Source organism: Heterodontus francisci, chromosome 25 (genome assembly GCF_036365525.1).
Source record: "Heterodontus francisci isolate sHetFra1 chromosome 25, sHetFra1.hap1, whole genome shotgun sequence".
In the NCBI taxonomy this organism is placed as follows: domain Eukaryota; kingdom Metazoa; phylum Chordata; class Chondrichthyes; order Heterodontiformes; family Heterodontidae; genus Heterodontus; species Heterodontus francisci.
Window position 1 is genome coordinate 75,514,776 of NC_090395.1, and position 15,103 is coordinate 75,529,878.

At 47.0% G+C, this 15,103-nt stretch overlaps 1 protein-coding gene across 6 annotated transcripts in view; it reads left to right on the plus strand.

Annotated features, from left to right (window-relative positions):
- tfeb (transcription factor EB) overlaps positions 1–15,103 on the plus strand; it is a 241,671-nt gene that overhangs the window by 147,116 nt on the left and 79,452 nt on the right. For 3 of the 6 annotated variants that reach the window (XM_068057538.1, XM_068057546.1, XM_068057540.1), the window contains exon 2: positions 11,363–11,455. The exons of 1 other annotated variant lie outside the window; for it this stretch is intronic. The gene's annotated coding sequence lies outside the window, so the exon portion shown is untranslated. Of the gene's footprint in view, positions 1–11,171; positions 11,456–12,334; positions 12,653–15,103 lie in introns of those variants that run through there. 2 more of the 6 variants (XM_068057539.1, XM_068057543.1) reach the window with 2 other exon arrangements.

A 15,103-nucleotide genomic window follows, 5' to 3' on the forward strand; every position in this document is an offset into this window, starting at 1 on the left:
CTTTCTGTGACAGTGTTTCCTGCCTCTGTTGTGATTTGGTCTCTCTCGCTGTCTCTCTTTATCTCTCTCTTTGTGTCTCCCTCTCTTGTTGGCTGTCTCTGTTCTGTTTCTCTCGGTCTTTCTGTTTCTCCCTGTCTCCCTCTCCCTCTCGCTCTGTCTCCCTCTCCCTCTCGCTCTGTCTCCCTCTCCCTCTCTGTCTCCCTCTCCCTCTCTGTCTCCCTCTCCCTCTCGCTCTGTCTCCCTCTCCCTCTCTGTCTCCCTCTCCCTCTCTGCCTCTGTTCCCCCGCCTCCCTTTCTCTGTCTCCCTCCCTCCCTCTCTGTCTCCACCCCCTATCTCTCTGTCTCCCTCCACCTCTCTCTCTGTCTCCCTCCACCTCTCTCTCTGTCTCCCTCCCCCTCTTGCTCTGTCTCCCTCCCCCTCTCGCTCTGTCTCCCTCCCCCTCTCTGTCTCCCTCCCCCTCTCTCACTGTCTCCCACCCCTTTCTCTCTGTCTCCCACCCCTTTCTCTCTGTCTCCCTCCCCTTTCTCTCTGTCTCCCTCCCCCTTTCTCTCTGTCTCCCTCCCCCTCTCGCTCTGTCTCCCTCCCCCCTCTCTCTGTCTCCCTCCCCCCTCTCTCTGTCTCCCTCCCCCCCTCTCTCTGTCTCCCTCCCCCCCTCTCTCTGTCTCCCTCCCCCCCTCTCTCTGTCTCCCTCCCTCTCTCTCTGTCTCCCTCCCTCTCTCTCTCTGTCTTCCTCCCCCTCTCTCACTGTCTCCCTCCCCTTTCTCTCTGTCTCCCTCCCCTTTCTCTCTGTCTCCCACCCCTCTCTCTCTGTCTCCCTCCCTCTCTCTCTGTCTCCGTCCCCCTCTCTCTGTCTCCCTCCCTCTCTCTCTCTGTCTCCCTCCCTCTCTCTGTCTGTCTCCCTCCCCCTCTCTCTCTGTCTCCCTCCCCTCTCTCTCTGTCTCCGTCCCCCTCTCTCTCTGTCTCCCTCCCTCTCTCTCTCTGTCTCTCTCCCTCTCTCTCTGTCTCCCTCCCTCTCTCTCTCTCTGTCTCCCTCCCTCTCTCTCTCTGTCTCCCTCCCCCTTTCTCTCTGTCTCCCTCCCCCTCTCTCTCTGTCTCCCTCCCCCCCCTTTATCTCCCTCCCCCACTTTCTCTGTCTACCTCGCTCTCTCTCTCTCTCTGTTTCCCTCGGTCTCGCTTCTGTCTCCCTCCCCTCTCTCTTCTGTCTCCCTCCCCTCTCTCTTCTGTCTCCCTCCCCCCTCTCTGTGTCTCCCTCCCTCTCTCTCTGTCTCCGTCCCCTTCTCTCTGTCTCCCCCCCTCTCTCTGTCTGTCTCCCTCCCTCTCTCTGTCTGTCTCCATCCCCCTCTCTCTCTGTCTCCCGCCCCTCTCTCTCTGTCTCTCTCCCTCCCTTTCTCTCTTTCTCTCTCCCTCCCTTCCTCTCTCTCCCTCCCCTCTCTCTCTGTCTCTCTTCCTCTCTCTCTCTCTCCCTCCCTCCCTCTCTCCCTCCCTCTCTCTCTCTGTCTCTCTCCCCCTTTCTCTCTGTCTCTCTTCCTCTCTCTGTCTCCCTCCCCTCTCTCTCTCTCTGTCTCCCTCCGCTCTCTCCCTCTCCCTCCCTCCCTCTCCCTCTCCCTCCCTCTCTCTCTCTCCCTCCCTCTCTCTCTCTCCCTCCCTCTCTGTCTCCCTCCCTCTCCCTCTCTCACTCTCTGTCTCCCTCCCTTTCTCTCTCACGCTCTCCTTCTGTCTCTCTCTCCCTCTTTCTGTGCTGTTGTGTTTTTACTCTGTCTTGTGCCTTACAAGTTGTTGTTTTCTCTTTCTTTTTCTCTTCCTCCATTGTGTTTCTTTCTCCCTCTTTCTGCTGTCCTTGTAATCTCTTCCTTGCTCTGATTTCGATCCACAAACTCTTTTCCCTCCCTGCGTTTCTGACGCTGCTTGAATGCAAATCCAAAGGGGCTTCACATGTTCTGGTAACTTGTCCAGAAGACCATTTGAGACATCCCTGTCTATGCCATTTGACAATGGGAGAATCGCCGATGAACCCCTTCCTGTCATTACAGAATTTCCAGAAGGGGTCACTGGCTTTGACTGGCAGCCCGAATCCTGTCCGATTTTGTCTCCCTATCCCACCCAGGGTGATGGGAGTCACAGAATCTCTGGAAAGGCCAACTCAGCACAAACAGAATGGGACCTGGGATTTCCCTACTCTAAGTGGCTGTGTACTATACCACGTACTGCTTCTGAGAGCCTTTTGCACAATCCTTCAAATCACTCTTTGTGACTCAGGAAGTCACGCAAGAAATTCCACAGAACAGAGATATAGCTGCATTTGCCAATGTGAGTCTAGTGGTGTAGTGCTGGATATTAATAGTCAAAAGGATGTGTGTCCAAATCCTACTGAGGTAACTGAGCAAAAAATTAAATAAAGGACTGGGATCGGCAAAAGTGACTGAAGCTGTTAGTTTGTCGTAAGAACTTGTTCACTAATGTCTTTGAGGAAGGCGCCTACATTTAGGGAAGGAAACCTGTTGTCCTGACCCGGTCTGGCCTATAAGTGACTCCAGTCTTAACTTCCTTCTGCAGTGGCTGAGCAAGTCATTCAGTTGCATGAAATCCACTGCAAAAAAATGACGAGCAGCCTGCAGTGGTTCAAGAAGCACCAGTTTCTCAGGCAGCCTGGGATGGACAATAATCACTGGCCTTGCCTGGAATGTCAACATCCTGAGAATGCATTAAAAAAAACGTCATTATTTGAGTGCAACCAGCAAATTAGCAAACCGCTGGAGGAGTGAGATGTCCTTTCTTTCACTATAATGTACCATTGCCCGAGTGACAGTCACAGGGCTTCGCCACTGACTGGATACTGTTGGGCCCATGTTATCGGAGGCGCTTCAGCGTGAAACTCTTTCCTATACAGTGTGTTTTGGCTGTTGGTGCTCTGAATTCTCAATGTTTACAATGTCAGGTGCCAGCTGTGGCTCAGTGTCACTCTCACCTCTGAGTGAGAAGGTCACGGGTTCAAGTCCCACTCCAGAGACTGACTCTCCCAGTGCGGTACTGAGGGAGTGCGGCACTGTCGTAGGTGCTGTCTTTCAGATGAAATATTAAGCCAAGGCTCTGTCTGCCCTCTCAGGTGGACATAAAAGATCCCATGGTACCATTCTGAAGAAGAGCAGGGGAGTTGTCCCCGATGTCCTGACCAATCAACGTCATAAAAACAGATTATCTGGTCATTATCACATTGATGTTTGTGGGAGCTTGCTGTGCACAAATTGGCTGCTGCATTTCCTACATTACAACAGTGACGACACTTCAATAGTATTTCATTTGCTGTAAAGCACTTTGGGATGTTCTGAGGTTGTGAAAGGTACCAAACGCACCAATGAGGAATAAGGTGCACCTGGACAGGTATATGACCGGTCCTGCTGATTGGATGGAGGATTTTGGATTGTGGTCACTATTCTCTAGGCACGTGTAGGAGCCATTCTGCATCCACTACATCCCAGAGACAGCCATGAGATGAAAGACTGACTAATCAATCTGTTTATTTTGGATAAAAACAAGAAATGCTGGAATCACTCAGCAGGTCTGGCAGCATCTGTGGAAAGAGAAGCAGAGTTAACGTTTCGGGTCTAAGAAGGGTCACTGACCCGAAACGTTAACTCTGCTTCTCTTTCCACAGATGCTGCCAGACCTGCTGAGTGATTCCAGCATTTCTTGTTTTTATTTCAGATTTCCAGCATCCGCAGTATTTTGCTTTTGTTTATTTTGGATGTTGGCGGAGTTTTATTTATTCATTCTTGGGATGTGGCAAGGCCAGCATTTATTGCCCTTCCTTAGTTACCTCTTAAGAAGATGGTGGTGAGCCGTCTTCTTGAACCACTGCAGTCTGTATGGTGAAGGTGTTCCCACAGTACTGTTGAGTAGAGAGGATTGTGACCCAGTGATGATGAAGGAACGAACGGCTAGTATATTTGAGGTGTGATTGGGAGTGAAGGATATGGCCATAATATTGGGAGAACTCTCTGCTCTCCGAATAGTGCCGTAGTGCTCTCTACTCCTCGCTCTTCCACCCTCAATAGACCTCAGTTTACCATCTCATTTCAAGAACAAAGCCTCTGACAGCACAGCAGTCAGTACAATTAATCTCAGTGATAGAGGTTCAAGAAGGCAAAAATCAGACAAAGGCCTCACTGATCAAGCAAAATGTGCTCGAAATACTCAGCAGGTCAGCCAGCATCTATGGAAAGAGAAAAACAGAGTTAACATTTCAGGTCAGTGACCTTTCATCAGAACTGGAAAAAGTTAGAGATGTAACAGGTTTTAGGCAAGTAAAGAGGCAGGGAAATGGGGAGAGGGGAAAGAACAAAAGGGAAGGTCTGTGATAGAGTGGAGGGCAGGACAAATTAAAAGACAAAAGGGACAATGGTGCAAGGCAAAAGGAGATGGTAATGGGACAAGTAAAGAAACAAAAGGTGGGTCTAAAGGAGGTGGAAATGGGAAAAGCAGAGTCACCACCAACAGCGGCCATCCGCACAAATGGGATCGATGATTGTGATCTGAAATTGTTGAACTTGATGTTGCGTTCAAAGGCTTGAAAGTGTCTAATGGAAGAATTGAGGTGGTGTTCGTTGAGCTTCATGCTGCTGATTACTGCTGCTAGGAAATGTATACGATCGAGGAACATGTGGGCTCGGCAGTGATTTGTTTGATTTCACTCGCTGTCATTGGACTGAGAATTTGAGAATAGAATGGCAGTTAACATAAAAGGGAGTCCAAAAATCATCTACTAGCATGTATATAGTAATGGGTAGTAAGAGGTAGTGTGGGCCTATTAGAGATAGAGAGGGTGATGTATGTTTAGAGGCGCGGGGCCAGGCTAATATACTTAATGAGTTCTTTCTACCAGTGTTCACTAAGGAAATAGAATTGGACAAAATATCAGTAGAACTCGAGAGAGTAGAGGCAATGGTTGGAGTATAAATTGAGAAGGAGGAGGTACTAAAAAGACTGGCTATGCTTAGGGTAGATAAGTCACCTGGTCTGGGTGGCTTGCATCCCAGGTTGCTAAAGGAAGTGGGGATGGAGATAACTTGCCATAATCTTCCAATCTTCCCTGGATATGGGGGAGGTGCCAGAGGATTGGAGAGTGGCAAATGTGACACCCTTATTCAAGAAAGGATGTAAGAACAGTCCTAGCAATGACAGGTCAGTTAGTTTAACATTAGTAGTGGGTAAGGTTTTAGAAATAATAATCAGGGAAAAAAATCAACAGGCACTTGGAGAGGTTTGAGTGAATTAAGCAGAGCCAGTATGGATTTGTAAAAGGCAGATCATGCTTGACTAATAGATTTTTTGATGAAGTAACAGAGAAGGTTGATGAAGGGAATGGATGGATGTTGTTTATGTGGATTTTAAGAAAGCGTTTGCTAAGGTACCACAGAAAAGACTGGTTCACAAAATTGAAGCTCATAGGAGGGTCAGTGTCCAATTGGATAAAAAAGTTGACTTAAAGACAGAAAACAGTGAGTTGTAACAAATGGTTGTTTTTCAGACTGGAGGATGGTAGACTGTGGTGTTCCCCGATGGTCAGTGCTGGGACCACTGCCTTTTTTGCTATATATAAATGACTTGGATCTTGGAATACAAAGTCGAATTTCAAAATTTGACGATGCACCAAACTTGGAGGTGTGGCAAACAGTGAGGATGATATGAACTGCCTGCAACAGGACATAGATAGACTAGTAGAATGGGCAGAGAGGTGGCAGATGGAATTTAATACTGACAAATGTGAGGTGATGAATTTCCCAGAAGGAAGAGGGAGAGGCAATATAGACTTAATGGCACAGTTCTAAAGAGTGTGCAGGAACAGAGGGACCTGGGGGTGCAGGTGCATCGATCTTTGAAGGTGGCAGGACATATTGAGAGAGTGGTTAGTAAAGCATATGGGATCTTGTGCTTCATAAGTAGAGGCATTGAGTACAAAAGCAGGGAAGTTATGCTGAACCTTTATAAAGCTCTGGTTAGGCCACAACTAGAGTATTGCATCCAGTTCTGGTCACGACAATTTAGGAAGGATGTGAGGGTCCTTGAGAGGGTGCAGAGGAGATTTACCAGAATGGTTCCAGGGATGGAGGATTTTAGTTACAAGGTTAGGTTGGAAAAGCTGGGATTGTTCTCCTTGGAGCAAAGGAGATAGAGGGAAGATTTAATAGAGATTATGAGAGTATGACAGGTTTAGATAAATTAGACAAAGAAAATCTGTTCCCATTAGCTGATGGTACAAAGACTAGGAGACGCAGTTTGAAGATTTTGTGCAAGTGATGCAGGAGGAGTATGAGGAAGAACCTTTTTACACAGCAAGTGGTAATGACCTGGAACTCACTGCCCACGAGGGTGGTGGAAGCGGAGACAATCAATGACTTCAAAAGGAAATTGGATGGGCACTTGCAGGAAATAAATTTGCAGAGCTACGGGAATCGAGTGGAGGAGTGGGACTGAATGGATTGCTCTGTGGAGAGCCAGCATGCACTTGATGGGCCGAATGACCTCTTTCTATGCCGTAAATGACTCTATGACTTGGATGAGGTGCTGAAGATTTGCTAGCACCTGTGGATCTGCGTTTTAGAACTTTCTAGAGAGTAGGAGGGGGAACTCAAGTTGTAAATGGAAGAGCAAGAAGAGGAAAAATCTATTGGTTGAAAATGTTGATGTCGTGGAAGGTTGGGGTTCTGGTTGTGCCAGTGCTGGGAGAGGGGTGGTGGGTCGCAATATTGGAAGTGGATAAGGGAAGTTGGGGTGTGGGAGTAATGGGTTTAGGAGTTGCAGGGCATGCAAGAGCAGGAGTTGCCAGTAAGGGACAAGCATGCGTGTCTGGTCTGGGTTAGCAGGATGGGAGTACTGAGACCCAGTAGGATGTCCTGAGAAGGTGTAATGTAGTGTGCTGGGAAAGTCTCTACTGTATGGGCAGCAAACCTACAATCTGAGGGAATCAAGGAATATGGGAATAGGGTGGGAAAGTGGAGTTGAGGTAGAGAAAATCAGCCATAATCTTATTAAATGGTGGAGCAAGCTTGATGGGCCGAATGGTCTACCCCTACTCCTATTTCCAACATTCTCATGTTCCAACTCCACTTATATTGCAGTGTAAATAACTCTGCCCATGTAGAATGCATCTTTGCTGAATGTCAGCAGAGGTTTTTGTGTAAAGGACTGGGCGGGACTGATTCATTCAGTGGGTTGACAGTGGGAGAGAGTCTAGGTGATCTGGGTCAAATTCTTACTTGCAACAAGTCCTGTTTGCCTATCACCCGTGTGCTCGCTGACCTACACTGGCTTCCAGTTAAGCAATACTTTGATTTTAAAATTCTCATCCTTGTTTTCAAATCCCTCCATGGTCTCACCCCCTTCCTATCTCTGATCTCCTCCAACCCCACCGAGATCTCTGTGCTTCTCTAAACGCAGCCTCTTGTGCATCCCTATTTTTAATCACCTTCAGCTGCCTGAGGCTCTAAGCTCTGGAATTCCCTCCAGAAATCTCTTGCTCCTTTTTAGAACGCTCCTAAAAATCTGCCTAAGCTTTTTGTCACCTGCTCCAATATCGCTCGATGTGGCACTGTGTCAAGCTTGGTTTGATAACGCTCCTGTAATGTGCCTTGAGATGTTTTGCTCTGTTAAAGGCACTATTTAAATGCGAGCTGCAGCTGTTGTTGGTGGAAGTAGTGAGTTTCTCAGTCAAAGGCTGATTTTGAATGTTGGAAACTCCCGAAAAAAGTTAAAAAATGAACAGTGGGACGATCTGTAAGGATTCCATCATCTTTACTTGTGCTATTAAGCCAGGGAGTTCCCGAGTTGGAAGGTTATATTGTTGTGCTTTTACAATACAACATACAAGGGAATTTCTTTTTTCTTTCTTCCTCATTGAAGATTTCGTTTTTTTTGGCACGATTCCCATCATGCTTTGCTGAGTAGCAAGACAGATTTTCACGATTATGATCAACTAGCCTTTTGATATTTAGAGGCGGAGGTAGTTCAGGTAGCAACGAACTCGCCTCAGGGTCAGAAGCTTATGGATTCAAGCCCTTACTTCACAGACTTGAGCAAAAATCCAGGCTGACACCTCCAGTGTAATACTGATGGAGTTGCACTGTCAGAGAGTCAGTACTGAGGGAGTTGCACAGTCGGAGGGTCAATACTGAGGGAGCGCTGCACTGTCGGAGTGTCAGTACTGAGGGAATGCTGCACTGTCGTAGTGTCAGTACTGAGGGAACGCTGCACAGTCGGAGGGTCAGTACTGAGGGAGCGCTGCACTGTCGGAGTGTCAGTACTGAGGGAGTGCTGCACTGTCGGAAGGTCAGTACTGAGGGAGTGCTGCACTGTTGGAGGGTCAGTACTGAGGGGGTGTTGCATTGTCGGAGGGTCAGTACTGAAGGAGTGCTGCACTGTTGGAGGGTCAGTACTGAAGGAGTGCTGCACTGTTGGAGGGTCAGTACTGAAGGAGTGCTGCACTGTCGTAGTGTCAGTACTGAGGGAGTGCTGCACTGTCAGAGGGTCAGTACTGAGGGAGTGCTGCACTGTTGGAGGGTCAGTACTGAGGGGGTGTTGCATTGTCGGAGGGTCAGTACTGAAGGAGTGCTGCACTGTTGGAGGGTCAGTACTGAAGGAGTGCTGCACTGTTGGAGGGTCAGTACTGAGGGGGTGTTGCATTGTCGGAGGGTCAGTACTGAAGGAGTGCTGCACTGTTGGAGGGTCAGTACTGAAGGAGTGCTGCACTGTTGGAAGGTCAGTACTGAGGGGGTGTTGCATTGTCGGAGGGTCAGTACTGAGGGGGTGTTGCACTGTCGGAGGTGTTATCTTTTGGTTGAGATGTTAAACCGAGCTCCATCTGCACACTCCGGTCGCTATAAAAGATTACAAGGTAGCAGGAACTCATGCGGATTTTTCTTTCCCTAACCCTGTGACAGCGTCAGTACCAGTGAGATCAGATAATGCAGCACAGAAACAGGAATTGAACCCAAGGACGTTCCAGGGTTAAGGATATCTTCTTGGGGCTGGAGGGAATGATCCAATTGTCTTTGTCCACGTGGGTACCAACGGAATAGGTAGGACTAAGAAAGAGGTTCTGCTGAGGGAAGATGAACAGCTAGGGACTAAATTTAAAAGCAGAACCACAAAGCACAGCGACACAGTGGCGCAGTGGTTAGCGCCGCAGCCTTACAGCTCCAGCAACCCGGGTTCGATTCTGGGTACTGCCTGTGCGGAGTTTGCAAGTTCTCCCTGTGACCGCGTGGGTTTTCGCCGGGTGCTCCGGTTTCCTCCCACAGCCAAAGACTTGCAGGTTGATAGGTAAATTGGCCATTGTAAATTGCCCCTAGTGTAGGTAGGTGGTAGGAGAATGGTGGGGATGTGGTCAGGAATATGGGATTAATGTAGGATTAGTATAAATGGGTGGTTGTTGGTCGGCACAGACTCGGTGGGCCGAAGGGCCTGTTTCAGTGCTGTATCTCTAAATAAAAATTAAAATAAGGGTATTAATCTCTGGATTACTACCTGGTCCATGAGCAAATTGGCATAGGATAAAAACGATCAGAGAGTTGAATATGTGACTCAGAGATTGGTGTGGGAGAAATGGGTTTCGAGTCTTGGGGCACTGGCACCAGTACTGGGGAAAGTGGGAGCTGTATCATTGGGACGGCCTTCGCCTGAACCGCGAATCGTATAACGGGGTAGTAGACAGGGCTTTAAACTAAATAGTCGAGGGGAGGGTTCACGTGAGGGGAGATTGGGAAAGTTAAAGAGAAAGGACAAGGAAACAACGCAAGGTAATGATACAAGTATAATGTGGGAAAATGTGAATTTGTCCACTTTGGCAGGAAGAATAGAAAAGCTGTATATTATTTGAATGGAGAGAGATTGTAGAACTCTGTGGTGCAGAGGAATCTGGGTGCCCTGGTACATGAATCACAAAAAGTCAGTATGCAGGTACAGCAAGTGATTAGGAAGGAAAATGGAATGTTAGCGTTTATTGCAAGGGGAATCAACTATAAAGGTAGGGATGTGTTGCTACAGCTGTACAGGACCCTATTTCAACCACATCTGAAGTGCTGTGTACAGGTTTGGTCTCCTTACTTAAGAAAGGATAAAATTGCATTAGAAGCAGTTCAGAGAAGGTTCACTCGACTGATTCCTGGGATGAAAGGTTTGTCTTATGAGGAAAGGCTGAGTAGGTTGGGCCTATATCCATTGGAGATTAGAAGAATGAGAGGTGATCTTATTGAAACATATAAGATTCTGAGGGGGTTTGACAGGGTAGATGCTGAGAGGATATTTCCCCTCGTGGGGGAATCTAGAACTAGGGGGCACAGTTTCAGAATAAAGGGTCTCTCGTTTAAGACGATGAGGAGGAATTTCTTCTCTCAGGGTTGTTAATCTGTGGAATTCTCTTAAGAGCAGTGGAGGCTGGATCATTGAATATATTCAAGGCAGATTTTTGATTGACAAGGGAGCTCGGGGTTATGGGCGGACAGGCAGGAAAGTGAAGTTAAGACCACAATCAGGTCAGCCATGATCTTATTGAATGGCGGAGCAGGCTTGAGGGGCCGAATGGCCTGCTCCTGCTTCTTTTGTTCTTATGTTCCTGGTCTCTGCAGCTCAGGCCCATACCTGTCTGTTCATTTATTATTCACTGGGAGAACTCAGGAAATGAAACCTTTTATTTTTCAAAAGGAGCAGGCCAGGAATCTCTCTGAACTGTTTCACTGTGTTGCTGCACTTGTTCTGTAGCTGAACCCCTCCTTGTGTCAAAACATGTTGACACTGTGAATATGAGAGTGAGGTTGCCTGGCAAATGCTGTCCAATTTAAAAATAGATTCTTAAAAAGCAGTAAGATATTGCTGTGACACAGTCCGGCTGTACCATGATAATTCTGGTCTGGTAAGCGTGCCCACGTTCCAATCCCCTCATTCTCCCTTGCCTTGTACATAGTGGTGTGATTGGCAGAATGTGGCTGTATATCAGAGTGCACAGTAACCCCACCTTCTCCCCTCACAGGGCGGGACTGACATTCCACCCAAACAAAACACATCAAGCAGTGACGGGATCTTCTGGGTTTTTTGAGCGAGGGGGGGGTGGGTGTCTCCTTGGCACACAAAGTGTTAACTGCAACATCACGGATCCTTGGGCTTCCTTTGGTGTGTGTCAGAGCTTTGACTGCTCTTGTGGCATTTCAAGAAGAGGGAAGGCACTGAGCAATTTCATAATTTAAAAACTCCCTGTGACCTTGCTGAGCACCAGCCACAAGCATTTTGTCTGTGAAGAAGACATAGAAAGGAAACGGTTAGCCTCTTCGCTCACAGCTCTGCAATTACACCCGCTAATTATTTCTTTTACAGCCACTGGAGATTTCAGGGAGACTGAATTACACAGGAGAGAAATGTAGAGAGGGACAGAACACCGAAATCATCAGTCCTTGCAGCATAAAGGAGGTAATTGTTCATTTTGTGACTTAAGTGCTTCTCTTTAACTTCTAATCAGAGGAGCGCTGAGCTAAAGCTGATCTTCCAATTTGGAAAGAAAGACTTGCATTTATATAGTGCCTTTCACAACCTCAGGGCACCCCAAAGTGTTTCGCAGTCACTGAAGTACTTTTGAAGTGTAGTCACTGTTGCAGGAAACGCTGCAGTCAGTTTGTGCACAGCAAGCTCCCACAAACAGTAATGAAATAAATGACCCAGATAATCTATTCTTAGTGATGTTGGTTGAGGGATAAATATTGGCCAGACATTGGGGAGAACTTGAGTAGAGCCATGCCATAATTCACTTCAACCTGAAAGGGAAGATGGAGCCTTGTTTGAACATCTCATCTGAAAGACGGCACCGCTGACAGTGCAGCACTCCCTCAGTACTGCACTGGGAGTGTCAGTCTGATTCCGGGCTCAAGCCTCTGGAGTGGGACTTGAACCCATGAACTTCTGACTCAGTTGGGTTCCCACACCTTCTAATTGTCCAGTGACTTCTGCTTGGAAAATACACGTCTGGATGTTGAGAAAGGCAGGAGTGGGCTAAGCTGTGATGCCCATCACAGTTGAATAGCCCACTGGGAGTCACTGTCTCGGCTGACAGGTGAAGAGCAGTCACTTGGGAATGGCATGGAGTGCCATTAACATGTGCATGCCAGCAATGAATCAAGCCTTAGTCAGTTAACTAAGTACACATCAGGGATCAGATTCAGAATGTCCTGTTGTACCTCACAAAGGAGAGGGGTGGATATTCACAACAGTTGTGGTGAATGTTGAAATGCAGAAGTTGCTTTACACACCGTGCATTCGCTACTGAACCCTTGCCATCCGCAGAGCTCTATTTATCTTTAAACCAACAGCACTAGAACAGATGACTTAGTAATTATCACATTGGTGTTTGTGAGATCTTGCTGTGTGTAAATTGGCTGCTGCATTTCCTACATTACAACAGTGACGACACTTCAAGAGTACTTCATTAACTGTAAAGCACTTTGGGACATCCTGAGGTTGTGAAAGGAGCTATATAAATGAAAATCTTTTTCCGCTATTAGTCCATGTTCTTGCCTGAAAATCTGAAAGCAGGAAATCAAAGATAAACTTACTTAGTGAGAATTCCGAGCTCCCACATTAAGCTGTGGGAAAGATGCGATTTACCTGTTGGTGGTGAGTACAGTCTCTTGGTACACCCAGCAGCCATCAGGGCTGACCTTAAGAGACATTTGTTTTTGCGATTGTTGCATTTGGCTTTAATCTGTTCTCTGCATAAGTTCTGAAAAGATGATTGAAATTGTGACATTTAAATGTATTTGGCTTAAAGCTAAACATTAACTCAATGTTATTTTTCACGTAAATTCCTTTTATTCTTCCCAAAGTGGGTGCTGACAATTGCAATCTTCCATTTAAGGCATCTACTGTCCCGTCAAACACTCCCAGGACAGGTACAGCACAGGGGTTAGATACAGAGTAAAGCTCCCTCTACACTGTCCCCATCAAACACTCCCAGGACAGGTACAGCACGGGGGTTAGATACAGAGTAAAGCTCCCTCCGTTGGAGTCCCTATAAAGCTGTCCCCATTAACAGTCCCCTGGCGCTTACTGTCCATGATGCCGATTCTCTGAGCACAGAGAAGCTGTTTGAGTCTGGCCACCTCCTCTTTCAGCTCCCGGATCAGCCTGGCGTTAGGATCCTCATGAATGACTGCGTTACATTTGATCTGTTTCGCCCGGTCTGCGTATCTGAACAAGAAATACTACAGCTTTAATTCAAATCAAAAAAAAAGAAAAAAAAATGGGTTAGATACAGAGTAAAGCTCCCTCTACACTGTCCCCATCAAACACTCCCAGAACAGGTACAGCACGGGGTTAGATACAGAGTAAAGCTCCCTCTACACTGTCCCTATCAAACACTCCCAGGACAGATACAGCATGGGGTTAGATACAGAGTAAAGCTCCCTCTACACTGTCCCCCATCAAACACTCCCAGGACAGATACAGCACGGGGGTTAGATACAGAGTAAAGCTCCCTCTACACTGTCCCCATCAAACACTCCCAGGACAGATACAGCATGGGGTTAGATACAGAGTAAAGCTCCCTCTACACTGTCCCTATCAAACACTCCCAGGACAGATACAGCATGGGGTTAGATACAGAGTAAAGCTCCCTCTACACTGTCCCCCATCAAACACTCCCAGGACAGATACAGCACGGGGGTTAGATACAGAGTGAAGCTCCCTCTACACTGTTCACACTAGGTACCTTGGACCTAGAGTTAGAATCAGTACAATGTGTTTCCATTTCCCACATGGACATTTTTCTGGTTTTGCGGAATGAGTATGCTGCTATAAGAGTACATTTTTTTTTTGAACCGTGGGTAACTCCTGTTGCTGAGTCTTGTTCAATGGGAGTGCAGATTGGAGAATTGGTTGCTGAGATTCGCATATTCAAGTCATGCCCTTCAAACATTTGATCGTTAAAATAAATGGACGGTAACTTTCAGATCACAGTGATTCAGTGTGCTGGCCTGGCATCCATATGGGGCAGAATCTTGCAATCATTCCTATGTTGTACCCATTCAGTGCTTTATGGTAGTCTGTTACAGGCAGGGTTAAAAACTCCCCCAAACTCACTTCAACAACAACAAATTGCATTTATATAGTGCCTATAAGATAGTAAAAGGTCCCAAGGCACTTCACAGGAGTGATTATCAAACAAAATTTGACACTGAGCCACTCAGAAGATATTAGGCCTGATGATCAAAAGCTTGGTCAATGAGGTGGGTTTTAAGGAATGTCTTAAAGGAGGAGAGAAAGGCGGAGAGGTTTAGGGAGGGGATTCCAGAGTTTAGGGCCCAGGCAGCTGACGGAACGGCCGCCAATGGTGAAGCTATTAAAAATGGAGATGTGCAAGAAGCTGGAATCAGAGGAGTGCTGAGATTTCGGAGGGTTGTAGAGCTGGAGGAGATTCCACTTAGGAACTTGGGAGCCAGGATAGAGCAGAAACTCCTCATCAATTAGGGCTGAATATCAACTGTGATCACAGAGCAGAGAGTTTCGGCTGCAGCCTCTAACCCTGAAGCCCAGGCCACTCAATCCTCTTTGCTCTTCCATTTCATACGCACTGGTTTGCTCTGTTAGAATTTTATGAAACTGGGAATGTCCTTGGCCTTGTTGCCTCCCAAGATTTGGGTCAGCAATTGAAAAATCTGGGAATGACTGGGAACAGGGATTGAAACTTTGCTCGTCGTCCCTGTGACTGTGTGATATGTACCTGTGCTGTTCGTGATGACTTAATTGGGACATCCCGGTTTAACCCGCTCCGACACCAAGTACCCCCCACTTTTTCCCCCAAAGTATAAATATTTCTTTGCTGTATTCAAATGACTTTGGTTCCTGTGTGAGCAGAGATTGGGTTAGATTTTCTCAGCCACTTGTGTGTTTTTTTATGATCAGGTGCATCTGCCAGCGTGTTAAGTTTTTAAAAAATGTGATTTTTCCTCACCACCCCTCTGTTTTGATGCTGCTGATTATCACTGCGTGCAGCTTCCTCTGTGTATGTTACAAACTAAAAAAAGCTTCCAGTGATTTTGAGAAGAGGAAGTGTTGCTCAAATCTGAT